The sequence below is a fragment of the Quercus suber genome, unplaced genomic scaffold (assembly GCF_002906115.3).
Source record: "Quercus suber isolate HL8 unplaced genomic scaffold, Cork oak 2.0 scaffold_193, whole genome shotgun sequence".
In the NCBI taxonomy this organism is placed as follows: domain Eukaryota; kingdom Viridiplantae; phylum Streptophyta; class Magnoliopsida; order Fagales; family Fagaceae; genus Quercus; species Quercus suber.
The window spans coordinates 1,189,607-1,204,870 of NW_027069651.1; positions in this window are offsets into that span (position 1 = coordinate 1,189,607).

Genomic DNA, 15,264 nt, shown 5'->3' on the forward strand with positions numbered 1-15,264 from the left:
CATATGAGTACAAATTCTCCTCACCCACCTGTAAATAAAAAAAATATATATGTATATATATAAATAAATCTTTTTGAATAAAGAAAACCCACCTGTAAAATATATATATATATATATATATATCTTTTTGAATAAAGAAAATGGGTAAATGATTTAGGTTTAGGCATGGGTCAAGTATCCAGTTATACTGAATCCTTCGAAATGATTACCAAAAAAAAAAAAAAAAAAAATTCAAAATGATAACATGTGTTCACTTTTAGACATATAACATATCACTATTGTGATAACCGCAGCCAAGTCCATGATTTTATAGATAATCCCCCAGGTGCAGATATTCTGATAGCTAGTCTGTGACAATATGTGCTAAAGCCTCTTGGTGGGCCTTTGTCGGCAAAGCACAAAGTAAGCCGAATTGTCATATACAGACAGATCCCAGCTATGAACTATATTTGGAGATGAATTTAAGACCCACTCCTAGCACACCCATTAACCACCTATTTGGAGAGGAATTAGTTGCTCGCACGCAAAAAAATACCTCTTTTTGTAATCAACTAAAAGTGTTATGGTTGATTAATGATTTTAATATGCTCACTGAATGTTTAATGCATCCAAAAGAAAATGGCATAAAATACCTGCAAATGGGTGAGTAGGATCGGATTTGAGTTGGGTTAATCAAATTGCAAGTTAGATCAGGTTAACTAGTATTTTTCACGTGATTTTTTTTTTTTTAAATAAAGAAAACATATATTTGTTATTTGAAAAGTCACGCAGTAAATTACTTGATGTAAAATGCATTACTTTGAATTCCACACTCATATCAACAATGAGCTTAGCTAAACAAATTAATACTTGTTTAATAATTTTAAAATCATACAAATCCCAACATTACTAACCAAAAAAAAAAAAAAAATAGCATAAAAGATAAGTAAAACAAATACACTGGTTTCATTTCTACAAAATTTCAACCAAAACATAAAACAAAATTACAAATGCATTATTGGATAACTAATTTGACAAAGAATAAAAGCATATAAGAAATTTATAATCTTGAAAACTAATTTTATAACTATTATCAATTGTGGTTAGCACTCTCTTTCAATTTAAGATTATATGTTAAAGTTTGATTGTTTACTTATTTATACAAGGTCTCTTTTATGAATATTATGTCAATGTTAAGCAACATACACTTTAGAAAATATCATAATTTATTTTGAAAATTCGTTTATATTTTAGACATGAATTATTAAAAAATAGGCCTAAGTATTCATAATTTATGCTAATTTCATTGAAACTTTGGTTTCAGTTTTTTCACACACATGAATGTTTCTCATACACATTTATAATTTTAAATATATGTTTTTAACTCTACTGTAACCAGATTATTTTGGCATGTACTTTGTTATTTAATATCTAAAATTTTTTACTCATTACAGAATGTCTCAACCATTCATCTTTCAATTCATTTGCATGCAGTTAAGTAAATGTCTCAATTGTTTCTTTAAAGTTAACAACAAAAAATTAAATCAATATTATCTTTATTTTATGTTATTTTATTTTATCTACCAAAAAAAAAGTTTTAAAAAATGGTTTGGGTCATGGATTAGGTCGTGAGTTGGGTCGAGTTGATCTGCAAAAAAATCGGATCGGTCACAAGTTAACTCATTTTTGCACCAAGTAAAAAAAAGGGTTCAGATTGGGTCAAAAAATCATGACCCGTTTTGCTGGATACATGTAGGTTTTATATGGTGAAGAACTGTTCAAGTTATACTTTTCCAATCGCTTAATATATATATATATATATTTATATCAGATGCCTCTTAGCCTTAAGCCTTGTCGACTCTAGTCCCCGCAGCATGGACAAGTCTAAAAAATAGTGGATACCCTTTCGTCTGCTGAGTCATTTGATAAATATGATCTTATCATGTAGTTGAGTTGATATAAAGATCAAAGCTTACCATAGCCTTAAGCCTTGTCGACTCTAGTCCCCGCAGCATGGACAAGTCTAAAAAATTGTCTCAGTGGATACCCTTTTGTCTGCTGAGTCATTTGATAAATATGATCTTATCATGTAGTTGAGTTGATATAAAGATCAAAGCTTACCATCTCAGCAAAATAAAAAAGCTTACCATCTACTTTTACCAAAAAAAATAAAAAATAAATAAATAAAAGAAGAGATGCCATTATTTTAAATTCAAAGAAGAAGTCAGAGATAACGTTAGGTAGTTCCATAGAGCATATAAAATTATTTAACATTAGAAAAATCCCTGGGTTGATTTTTTTCCCCTAAGAAAGAATTAATTTTAGTAAGAATCGAAAGCTACAACCATCTTTCTTTGCCCTACCCTTGAAGTGAAAAGAATGCAATATCTAGAAATCCTTGGGTTGTCGTTGAATGAAATATTTATCCTAATATATAATAACATAGACTTTTTGCATATAACTTATCTACAATAATGTATTTTTAATTTGACGATTGTATGATTGGATTTAGATTGTGATAGTATTGCATGCATGTGCATGAGTTGACACACGTATCGGATGTGTATTTAGTCAATTTGTAGTTTTGTACCATATAAATGATGGATACAATTTTCCTTTTAGACCAATTAAATTAAATTTTTTCTAACTTATTCTGTAGTTGTTAAAAAAAATTATATATGTATATTATTTAAATAAATTACATGACTATTTAAATAAGTTATGTAACTAAAAATACACATGAAGGGTTTTATCCATCATCGCATAGTAGTCTAGAAATTGAAGATAAAGTTTTTCTATAAATGATTATAATAAAAAAACGTATATCTGTACATGTCTGCAACCACGACAAATTTTTTGATAAGACAGAGTCGAATTATTATGAGATTCATATATTGTGAAGGAAAGTTATATAAACCATTTGCATTAGATAATTTTTGTTAATTTGACAGAATTTTTTTATGCAATTTAAAATTCAAAATGATAGAGCAACATGTTTATAGTTTGATTGGCATCTATCTCGTTCAAAGTCCTGTGTCGCGAGTTCAACCAGCCTTCGATGATGTCAATGATTCAATGATTCTAATAAGTCATAGCGGATGGGTATTTCGTTGCAATAAAGTCATTCAACAGCAATCATAATTCGCAGGTCATGCTCCATGAACCAAGTTTATTCCTCATCACAAGCATATATCACTAAGATATAATATAATAGAAATTTTAATAGTAAATATGTTAATATATATATATATATAATATAATATAAGATATAATAGTTTTGTACAAGTGGGTTTCAATTAGCTGAGCTGGTTGAATAAAATATCTAAATTGATTGGTATCTTGGTCTGATGATAATATGTAAAAAAAATAAAAAGTTTTGGTACAAACAATGTATACCTAGCCCAAATCCGTGTATTCAATGAATCTTTTCTCTTAACAAAAAGAAATTTAATTTTAACAATAAAAAGAAATCTCTTATCTATATATATATATATATTTTGATGAAATATCTATATATTAATTTGGGAGAAGAGAAAGGAATGAAATGAAAATGAATGCAAAGAATAATTTTATAATATTCTTATATTCCCTTATTTAGGAGATTTAATGCAAGGAATGGAAAGTTTATGTGAGAATAAATAGAATGGGTAGGAGGGAATATTCATTCCTCCATATTTCCTCAAAACCTCAAATTTTCATTTTCCCCCAAAATTGGGAGAAATTAAAGATAATGAAATTAGGTTTAATGAACTTTTTTTTTTTTACTAAAACTCCCCAAATACTCCTATATATTTAGCATTTTGTTTAAAATAAGGGTCTAATAGTAATATTGGTATAAAATAATTACATTCTTTTCACTCTATGTTACTCCCAAATAAGGCTACTTATCTTCATTCATTAATTTCCATTCCTTTAATTTAGAATATCCAAAGAATGTTATTTAATTCCATTCTATTCATTTATTTTCCATTCTTTTCCCTTAAATACATTTTATTCTATTCCTTTATAATCATTCAATTCCATTCTATTCCCTTATAAAATTCCAAAGAGAAAAAACAAATAACCTATGAGTTATGATTGTTTATGTAACATGACATTTTTGTTGTTGGTTTTCTTTTTCTTTTTTTTTTAACCCAAAATTATAAGTTTGGCTTTTTGGGATTTGGATGCTACCTACCAAAATTATAAGGAAATGATTTTTTTTTTTTTTAAATAATCTGAGATAGCAGAATTCTACTATAACCTAATCTAAGTGTATGCATGTAAAACTTATTCCTGAAAACTTGAACCCCAGGCACCCTCTACCCCCCAATATTATTGAAAACGGAACTCCATCATTATGAGCATAATACAATTTGATATTTAAACATCAAAATATCATCAAGTATTTTTGGATTGTGTCAATAGCTAGTATATAAATAAGGGCTACAAAATCAATAGCCCACCAGCTTGTTTATTGAATGGTTGTGTCCATACTTAGCTAGTATATAAGGGCCACAAATGCAAACAAGGAATGAGAATTTAACCATAAATATTGTTAAAACTAGATTTTGCAACAAAATGGAAGATTATTTTCTATTAAAATCTTTGATCTTGTATAGTAAAAAATAAATTATTATGAAATTTAGTACAACATTAATTGTAGATAATTTTAGGGATTTAAAGAAACATTAAGTCTGTTTCACAAAAAATAATAATAATAATAAAATTTAGAATAAGTTAAAATATTAGGAATAATTGTTTTGTATCTATTATTTTAATTAAAATTTTTCCATACTTCTTCTAAAAAAAAAAAAAAAAATTCCATACTATATATAGGGGTAAGAGTCCAAATTTGTGTATTGGGCCTTGTACAACACACGTCCCCCGAGACCATCTGGACATTGGGCCAAACTCCGCAAATTGGCCCATGGTTGCTAACTCCCTTGTCGAAAGCTGGGCTCAAGGCCCACTAGATTAGCCGGGCATGAATCAAGGGGGTAACGTACGGTCCTGTGGAGCCCAAGCACATTTGGGCCTAAAGTTCCGATGCAACAGTGCGGCCCATGGCCCCAATCTAGGCCTACATGAACTACAAGCCTAGGTGTCATCACTTGATCCTTGCTCAGGGACCTTTATCGAACAATGAAAGAGGAATAAACATCCGAACATAACATCATTTGCATACCCGGCAGTGCCCAGAAGCACAACTGCCGGGCATGCTTTCTGGAGTAGGAATCAAGTTCCAAGGCCACTTTCACCATATCCCACTCCCACCTAACTATCCACTTGTGGTTGATAATATTGGACCCCCCATTACACTAACCATGGAGGTAATCATAGCCTCTCCACTAATTTAGAGCCACAAATATGAGAAGTGGAAGGGGAAAAGGGGTTGGTTGAAAGGTTCTAAAAGAAGAGGGAGAGAGAGAGAGCAGGGAGGAAAGAGTGATTGAGAGAGGGAAAGAGAGCAAGTTACATTAAGCCTCTAGTTTGTGAACCACCCAAAGCAGGAAATCCAAGTCCCACTTTACAGGTAATATGAGCCAGGTGAGGTCAGGCCCAAATAACCTCACCTAGTCGCGCATATTCGAGACGTTGATGTCAAAAAGTTTATATGGAGAAACATAGTCACCAGGTTTGGGGCGCCGAACTCACTGATATCTGATAATGGACTGCAATTTGACAGCAAAGATTTCCGAACATTTTGTAGTGATCTTGATATCAAAAACAGGTATTCCACACTAGCCTATCCGCAAAGCAACGATCAAGCCGAGGCCACCAACAAGGCGATCCTGAACGGGCTAAAGAAGAGATTGGAGGGCGTGAAAGGGAGGTGGGCTAAGGAGCTACCTAACGTTTTGTGGGCATACTGAACCACTCCTAAGAGGTCCATAGATGAGACCCTGTTTTCAATAACATACGAGGCCGAGGCGGTGATACCAGCCGAGATAAACCTTTGCAGAGCGCAAGTTTTAGGATTCGACCCTACCCAAATGATAAGTTTATGGCAAAACATTTGGACCGATTAGAAGATTACGGGAATCGACGACTATACAGCTGGCAAAATATCAACAAAAACTTGCTCAGCGATATAACCGAGGTGTAAAGATAAGGCAATTTAGCGCTGAGGAAAGCGGTAGGGAGTTTGCGGGACACCAATGCCGGAAAATTGGCCCAGACTTAGGAGGCCCTTATAGGGTAATCGCGATTGCAAGAGCAGGGCATATTACTTGGAAGATTTGGATGAAATACCACTCCCTCGACCATGGAACGTTCATAACTTAAAGAAGTTTTATCATTGATTGAATGTATATTGGGATGCCAATTCGATGTAATTATATATGTATGTTTCACTGATCAGTATGACGGTAACTGTTTACGCAGGCCTATTTAATCCCATTTTTATTACCAACAACGTATACACGAAGAACCATAAAGGGCAAAAGTCTTGTGATTACCTAAGGACAGAAACCAGTCCCTGGTTCAATCTTCATCACTAGGCAGGTAGAAACCTGAGCGTAAAAATGCCCTAAGGACGGAAACTTGCCCCAGTTCGATCTTCATCACTGGGCAGGTAGAAACCTAATCTAAAACGCCCTAAGGACAAAAATCTGTCCTCGTTCGATCCTCATTGCCAGGCAGGTAGAAACCTTAGTCTAAATTCCTTAAGGACGAACCTGTTCTCGGCCTGATCTTCATCACTGGGCAGGTAGAAACCTTATTCCGAATTCCTTAAGGACAGAAACCTATCCCCGGTTCGATATTCATCACCAGGAAGGTAGCAACCTTACTCTAAATTCCCTAAGGACAGAAGCTCGTCACTGGTTCTACGACCGGACAAGTGGAAACCCCAGCTTGGAACAAATCAAGAATGCGATCCGGGCTTAATCTCCTTCGCTAAGTGTTCCTAACAGCATTCTAACAAAACTTTCGGCAGTAGAGGCCATCGTGGTTGCGCAACTTTACGCCAGGTAAGGAGTTTCTTTTACATTCAATAAATTTCCTCGAGCCCTTACCAACCACCGCATTAGGTGAGAATCACGGCCGCTAGGGATAGCCAGCTGGCTTTAATGATGAGTAAGGGGCAAGCAAAAACGATCATATCAACAACAGTAAGTCATGGGATGCTTGGTCTTCATAACCGAATAATAAAACATTTAAAACAAATAAAGGGTGGATAAAACTTTGTAAATTTGTCCTCGTTACCATAACCCAGTAACCTCAAGGAAAATAAACTTAATGTCAAAGTCATAAGACAAAAGTAAATTGTTTGGTCACCATAACTCGGTGACAAAGCAGCACAAGAAGATAAAAGACACACCGAGAAAATAAAAGATGTTCAGTCACCATAGCCTGGTGACTAGGCAATACCGAGAAAATTAAAGATAAGTGCAGAAGAGAAACTAAGGTTAAAAGTATTAAACGGCCGGATCGGTCTAGAAAAGCTGAACTATATCATTTGAGATCTGTCCCGCAGCATCCTTGGTGGTTGACCTTCAGTTTTCAGCATGGCCTAGGGCATTAAGGTTGCTCGTGGCCTCCATATCAGGATTCTCTACGTGAGTATCAATAGCTTCTACCAATGCCCTCATACTGGGGGTATCCTCGTCATTAGTAGCCTCAGCCTGACTCTAGACCGGGAGAGTAACAATAGGGTGGGGGATCTTTTTCGAATTCCACAATTGCAGTCCCTGGAACCCCTGCTGCTTGAAGGGCAGCCAACCAGCCCTCCTCAAACCCCTGAGCCCGAGCTTGAAGAACGACGGTCTCCACGGAGTTCTTAGCGTCCACGAATCCCTCGTCATACCACTTGGTCTTACAGGCCTCCAAGGCAATCTTAAGTTCAGCGACTTCTTTGTCACAAATCGAGTTCAAACTCTCAGCCATAGCCAATTTCATCTCGGCCTCCCCCAGTCTCCCCCATGTCGGCCAGCCTGTCTTTAGCTAGCTGTCGCACCGTCTCCGAAGATTGTGCCTTCTGTTCAGCCATCTCAACCTCCTTAACCTTGTCCTGGGCCGTGTCAATGGCGACTTCCTTAAATGCCTTTTCCCGTTCGACATCTTCAGCAAGCTCGCTAGCCCTCTCGCCAAGTATATGGTAAGCTATGCGACCTAACAATATCACCAAGTCTGAGTTAGGAAAATGTGTGGGGAAGAAAGAGGGGAACTAATCATGCAACGAGATAAATGAAAAGCGAAGTAGAAGTACTTACTGCGATGGAATGCCATTGTAACCATCGTATAATGGAGTCTTTGGAGCCTTCAGACCAAAAATGCACATCCTCGGGCAACAGCAACCTACTCACCAAGCTTTCTACCACCTTCCCCCTTCACCTTGAGCCCACATCTTCACACTTGCAGTGGCTGGCAAAGGCGCACCGCCAAGCATGAAAGTGGGCTGCCAGTTAGGCGTGGCGGCGAAGAGGAGGCGACTTCAGTACCGCCGGGAACTGTGGGTTGGGTGCGCTTACTGACTCCTGAATTACAATCCCTCCGAAGGGGTGGGAGGAGTCTTGGTGGGCACCTCACTCGTAATTCTGGTCGGGTGATTGTCCAAGTGCTACTTCTTTTTCTGCCAACCAGAAGGAAGAGTAGGAGGAGTACGGTTCGTTGGGCAAGCTTACTGTGGCTGGGCCGAAGGCCGTGAGCCGGACAGGAACTGATCGGTAGTTAGCTTCTTTCTGGTTACCATTCCTTCTTCTTTTTCTTCTTCGACTACTCATTGCTCGGCTCTCGTTCCTCGACTTTTTCTGCCTGGCCTTCGACGGTAGCGTGTGCTTTTTCCTGCAAAGCCCAAGAAACACATTCAACTGATTTGTCTCTAACCGAGGCAAGGTCTTTCGCAGTTATATAATTGGGACCACAGTCCCGGGCTTCCCCAATAGTCAGATTAGAGGGAGAAAGTGAGCGTGCCGGACATCGATGTAAGACAATAGCAGGCTATCAAATGTGAAGGCTTAGCTAAAGGACTGAAACTCTTATACACGGGGGTGCAACCGAGTATAAGATGGGAAGCCCAGAGCTGCCTGTACGTGTGAACAAAAACTTCAAACCTAAGTGTGAAGTTCAAGTTCCTGACGTGAACAACCCTAATGTCCGGGGTGAATAGTTTACCTTCTGCAAACAGAACTACAGTAAGTCAGTATTCAGACAAGTAAAATGGCCGTAAGAAAAGATTACGAATAAGTAAAGGAGTGGTACGAACCAATTGCCGCGCACCCGAACGAACTCCCCGGCAGAATTCCTATTAGAGTCAGATAAGCACGAAATGAGGTGTACCCTCATATCCCTAGTCTTTAAATAATAGTTAGTACTCTTATTCCCACAATGGCTATACATGTGGTTTATGTCGTGGTGGTCTAGTTGTAAACCGAACACCTGGTTTAACCTACTGACGCAACTAACCACCTGGTAAAAATTGGGAGGAAGTTGGTCGAAGCACAACCCATAGTATCTAAGGGTGTTGAGCAGAAGCGGGTCCATAGGAAACCTAACCCCACTTCCAGGATCAACATTAAAGGGAAGAAAGCAGTATTGCCCCCTCTATGGAGATCAAATTCACTCTCGTAGCAGTATGCCACTTCCATATCATTGGGGACTGAACCTCTGCCTAAAGGTGGCCAAGGACGCCTCAGTATTCAAAAGGTAAGCGAAACCCATCTTAAAACTCTAAATGTGAAGGAGGAAATTTGAAGAAAGAAATTGAAGTAACAGAAGGAGCTAGAGAACTTACTTTGACTAAAAGGAAGGAGAGGCTCTAGGTTGATCAACCAGTGCGTAGATGGATGCACAGCAAAAAAGAAAACTCAAAAAGAGGATAGTGAAAAAATAGAGAAATGATTTAGAATGGGGGATTTATAGGAGCTAGAGGGGAGAGAGTAAATGCCACCCATTAAATGAGGCGTGGGAAACTCTACGAGTCCCATCACAACCGTCACATGCGTGTCACCTCGGTTCACGAATCAGAAAATGATGACCGTAGAACAAATCGTTAGGCGCAACGCATCTTTTAAGGGCGCATTAATTAGCCTCTCAACCACCCAATGCATGTCGATCGGTTTTACCGGATGGAAACTGTGTCCAAGGCTCCTTGATTCATCCTCAGTCGCTGTGCACGAATCAAGGGGGGGCTAATGTATGATGCACCTCCCTTAGGACCATCCGGACATTGGCCCAAACTTCGCAAATTGGCCCATGGTTGCTAACTCCCTTGTCAAAGCTAGGCTCAAGGCCCACTAGATTAGCCGGGCATGAATCAAAGGGGTAACGTACGGTCCCGTGGAGCCCAAGCACATTTGGGCCTAAAGTTCCAATGCAACAGTGCAGCCCATGGCCCCAATCTAGGCCCACATAATCTGCAGGCCCAAGTGTCATCACCTGATCCTTGCTCAGGGACCTTTACCAAACAATGAAAGAGGAATAAACGTCCGAACATCATTTGCATACCAGCAGTGCCTAGAAGCACCGCCGCCGGGCATGCTTTCTGGAGTAGGAAAAGTTCTAAGACCATTTTCACCATATTCCACGCCCACCTAACTATCCACTTATGGTTGATAATATTGGACCTCCCATTGCACTAACCAGGGAGGTAATCATAGCCTCTCCACTAATTTAGAGCTATAAATATGAGAAGTGGAAGGGGAAAAGGGGTTGGTGAAAGGTTCTAAAAGAAGAGGGAAAGAGAGAGAGCAGGGAGGAAAGAGTGATTGAGAGAGGGAAAGAGAGCAAGTTACATTGAGCCTCTGGGTTGTGAACCACCTAAAGCAGGAAATCCAAGTCCCACTTTACAAGTAAGTTGTGAGCCAAGTCAGGTCAGGCCCAAATAACCTTACCTAGTCGTGCACAGGCCTTATCTAGGAACATGGGCATGTATGAGGAGGATTAAATGATTGGGAAAGGCCCCAAGTTGAGGGTCACATAAGGAATGAATAGGGAAATATAGTCCGAGGATGAACTCCTTCTCGGATATAATGAATACTTATCAAATCTGTAAGTAGGCAATCCAGGTAACCTTCTAGGAAGTTTCAACAATACGGATAAGCCTCATGCACATACAAAAGTGATAGTAATTCAGAAATATCTAAAGGAAAAACTGCTACCACCGCATTAAATACACTACAGCAACTGTTCTGGCTGCATTTATGTGGAAAAGACCCCTGAACAGTGCAGTCTTAGTTACCACAATTCTCAGAGAGCCAAAGAAGATGTTTGATAGGACATGCACTCAAGTAAAGTATTAGATGATTAATAAGTGTAGGATCAAGATGGTCTGAAATGAACTATATGATGTGAAGGATCTTCCATGAGGAGGGGATCAAAGAAAAAATAGAGAAAAGAATTACTGTAGCACTCAAAACTGTATTAGCATCCAATTCTATTGATTTGTTCTATAATCTATCTCCTCGGACAACAATTTCATTCAGTGTTACATATCTTACTTGCTTGTTCATATTTTAAATCCATACTAACCGTTGTCAAATTTACAAAAGGCCTGGTTCTTTCACCCACTCTCTATAAATTAATTGTTCTGGACTTATGGGCCTATATCCCATACATTTAGGACATGGGTTACAAATTGTGACCCTACACTATATATATGCTAGTTTTATTTTCGTGTATTTTTTTTTTTTTTAAGAGATAAATAATACACACAAGGAGAGAGGAAATGAGGTTGGTCTAACACAAAAACTACTACGCAACTCACTAAAAAGCATTATAACTTTTAAGGGATGATGAAGTATTTTCGTGTATTTATTTAGTTTGAATTAGATATCTTTTAATTCTTGAATTTTTTTTTATTATTTCTTTAACCAGATTTGGCCCTTAAAAATAAAATCTAGTTCTGTCCGACTCAATCCGGCTATATGATCTTTTACGAAAAGTGGTAAGGTACTTGGGATTCCTTTACTTGTAACCGCTTGATTTGATAATAGTGGAGTTTCGGGAGTAGTGACCTGAAAATCACCCGGTGGGGTTTTTGCCATTAGGGTTTTCCCCATTCGTAAACAAATTACCGTGTTATTTATTTTCCGCTGCATATTAGTTGATTGGTGATTTGTTTGTGCTTCCATAAAATTGCATGATTAATTGATTAATTAATTACTTGACTAAATTAATTAATTAGGGTTAATCACAAGGGGTCATTCAGATTGTGACCTATCAGCCACGACGCTCAGTGATTCAGAATCTTCTGATTCTGACTCGGAAGAAAGCTGTGACGGAGAGGGAAACTACTCTGCCTTCATGACCATTGCTCATGTGGAGTCATCGGATGATTTGGGTGCACTTGTGAAGGAGCTAAGTACAATACTTTAATGCAACACAACCAACTAAAACAGTACTGTTAGACTTATGGTTAATTAATTAAATTCACCATTTCTTAACAGCTTAAACTTTTGGGACAATCAGTAATTTAACATGGTATCAGAGCAGGAGATCCTAAGTTCGATTCCTGGCTTTACTCTACCTCTCATTTAAAATGTTAAATTCCCACTTGTTTGGTCCCCACTTATTAAAGGGAAGTTTAGGCCCACAAGTGAGGGGGAGTGTTAGACTTATGGTTAAGTGATTAAATTCACCATTTTCTAACAGCTTAAGTTTTTGGGACAATTTGTAATTTAACAAGTACAACACTTTTAAAGCTACTGTACAACACTTTAAGGCTACTGGTGACTGTCCTTTGACACTCTATCATAACAGCACACTCTATACTCTTCCCTGCACTAACCAACACACTGCTCCGCTTTGTGCATCACACTGCCCTGCACTCTGCACTAACTCACCACAATGTCTCCAATGCACCTGAGTGAGGCTCCTAACATCAGCTATGGGCCTTAGGCTCACTTTATTTACTTAGATATCACACATACTTTTACAGTACACTTTACTTCTTATATAAAGATACTCATGTATATTTTATTACTTGAAAAATATAATACACTCATTCAGTATTTCTAATATGGTATCAAATCCACCTTGTTTAAAAGCAATCTTTGTCTTCTTCAGTATTTCTTTGATGCGTTCATCTCTTTGGTTTCCCAATAGTGCCATCGAAAGTCTCTAGTATAGTCATACCACCATTAAAATTCGCATTAACACTGCAAGATCATTACCTTCTTCAAACCACTGTCACAGAGTCAAACTTCATTTAAGGGATCCTCTCAATCTTATCAAATTTCAAGCTTTCATCAAGTTTCAATCTTGAGTTTGAGAGGGGGTGTTAGAAATATATTAGTTCAATTGTATAGGTTCAAGTCTAATTCTACTTTGTGTGCAAGCCAAGTCTTTTACTTGTACTAGAAGTCTATTAGTTTAAGGTTTAATCTACTATATATATCTATGTTATGGTTCATTAAAATACAGGTTTTGCACTACACTCTTATTTACTAAAGATATAGCTCTTAAGGGTTTCTTCCATGAACGTAGGTTGTAACGCTAAACCACGACTCTCGTGTTCTTGTGTTCCTATTTTATGCTTCCATTTTTCGCACCTATTCAAGTATATTCAATATGAAATATATCATAACTAATATTTAACAATAAATATGAGCTCTCTTGTAATGTTTTATCAACTTATAGTGAATGCAAGATGTATCTATCTGGTCTCTGGTGGTGTGGATGTAGGTTTTTGTTATTGAACCACGTTAGTTGTGTCTGTTCTTTCTTTGTCATATTTTCTTTCTATCACATACTATTTCAAATTTTGACACCTATACTTTCAAAGAATAGAGTTGCAACTTGCAACTCCATTAATGACCATTTCATATAAATTTTTTTTTTTTTATAATCATTTCATATATAATCTTTTTAATTAATGATTGTTGGTTGATATAATTTTTTTTAATGATTGTTGGTTGATATAATACTCCCACTAAGAACAAAACAATGTATTTCTCGGTGAAACTAATAGAATCTTTACATCTACAACACAATAGAATGCGGTGGATTCTGCTACTTTGAGTCACAAGACAGAATAAATTCTCATGATTAATGATGGACTCAAGTGACAAAAATATTATTTAAAAATTATCATATTAATATAAGTTGAAAAATATTTAGATTATGCTAAAAATATTATTATTCACAATCCATTTGTTATTGATTTTTACAGGTTTCCATCATTGATAACTTGTCCTTTTGTGAATAATTTTGTGTACATGGACTTTGACTGAAATTTTTTTCTAACTCAATCATTGCTCATTCTCCGGCGGATACGTAAAAACTTAAAAAGTGCTACGCTATCTTTACAAACCGTGGACCAACAGCTAGATTTTGACAAAATGGGATGCAATAACATCAATCTAAAGTCCATTGTTTTGTTCATATTGTATCTTTCTATCTTAATTGGATGAGAGAGCGAGATTCATGCATATCCAAACGTATATCTGTACATGTCTGCAACCACGACAAATTTTTTGATAAGACAGAGTCGAATTATTATGAGATTCATATATTGTGAAGGAAAGTTATATAAACCATTTGCATTAGATAATTTTTGTTAATTTGACAGAATTTTTTTATGCAATTTAAAATTCAAAATGATAGAGCAACATGTTTATAGTTTGATTGGCATCTATCTCGTTCAAAGTCCTGTGTCGCGAGTTCAACCAGCCTTGGATGATGTCAATGATTCAATGATTCTAATAAGTCATAGCGGATGGGTATTTCGTTGCAATAAAGTCATTCAACAGCAATCATAATTCGCAGGTCATGTTCCATGAACCAAGTTTATTCCTCATCACAAGCATATATCACTAAGATATAATATAATAGAAATTTTAATAGTAAATATGTTAATATATATATATATATAATATAATATAAGATATAATAGTTTTGGTACAAGTGGGTTTCAATTAGCTGAGCTGGTTGAATAAAATATCTAAATTGATTGGTATCTTGGTCTGATGATAATATGTAAAAAAAAATAAAAAGTTTTGGTACAAACAATGTATACCTAGCCCAAATCCGTGTATTCAATGAATCTTTTCTCTTAACAAAAAGAAATTTAATTTTAACAATAAAAAGAAATCTCTTATCTATATATATATATATATATATTTTGATGAAATATCTATATATTAATTTGGGAGAAGAGAAAGGAATGAAATGAAAATGAATGCAAAGAATAATTTTATAATATTCTTATATTCCCTTATTTAGGAGATTTAATGCAAGGAATGGAAAGTTTATGTGAGAATAAATAGAATGGGTAGGAGGGAATATTCATTCCTCCATATTTCCTCAAAACCTCAAATTTTCATTTTCCCCCAAAATTGGGAGAAATTAAAGATAATGAAATTA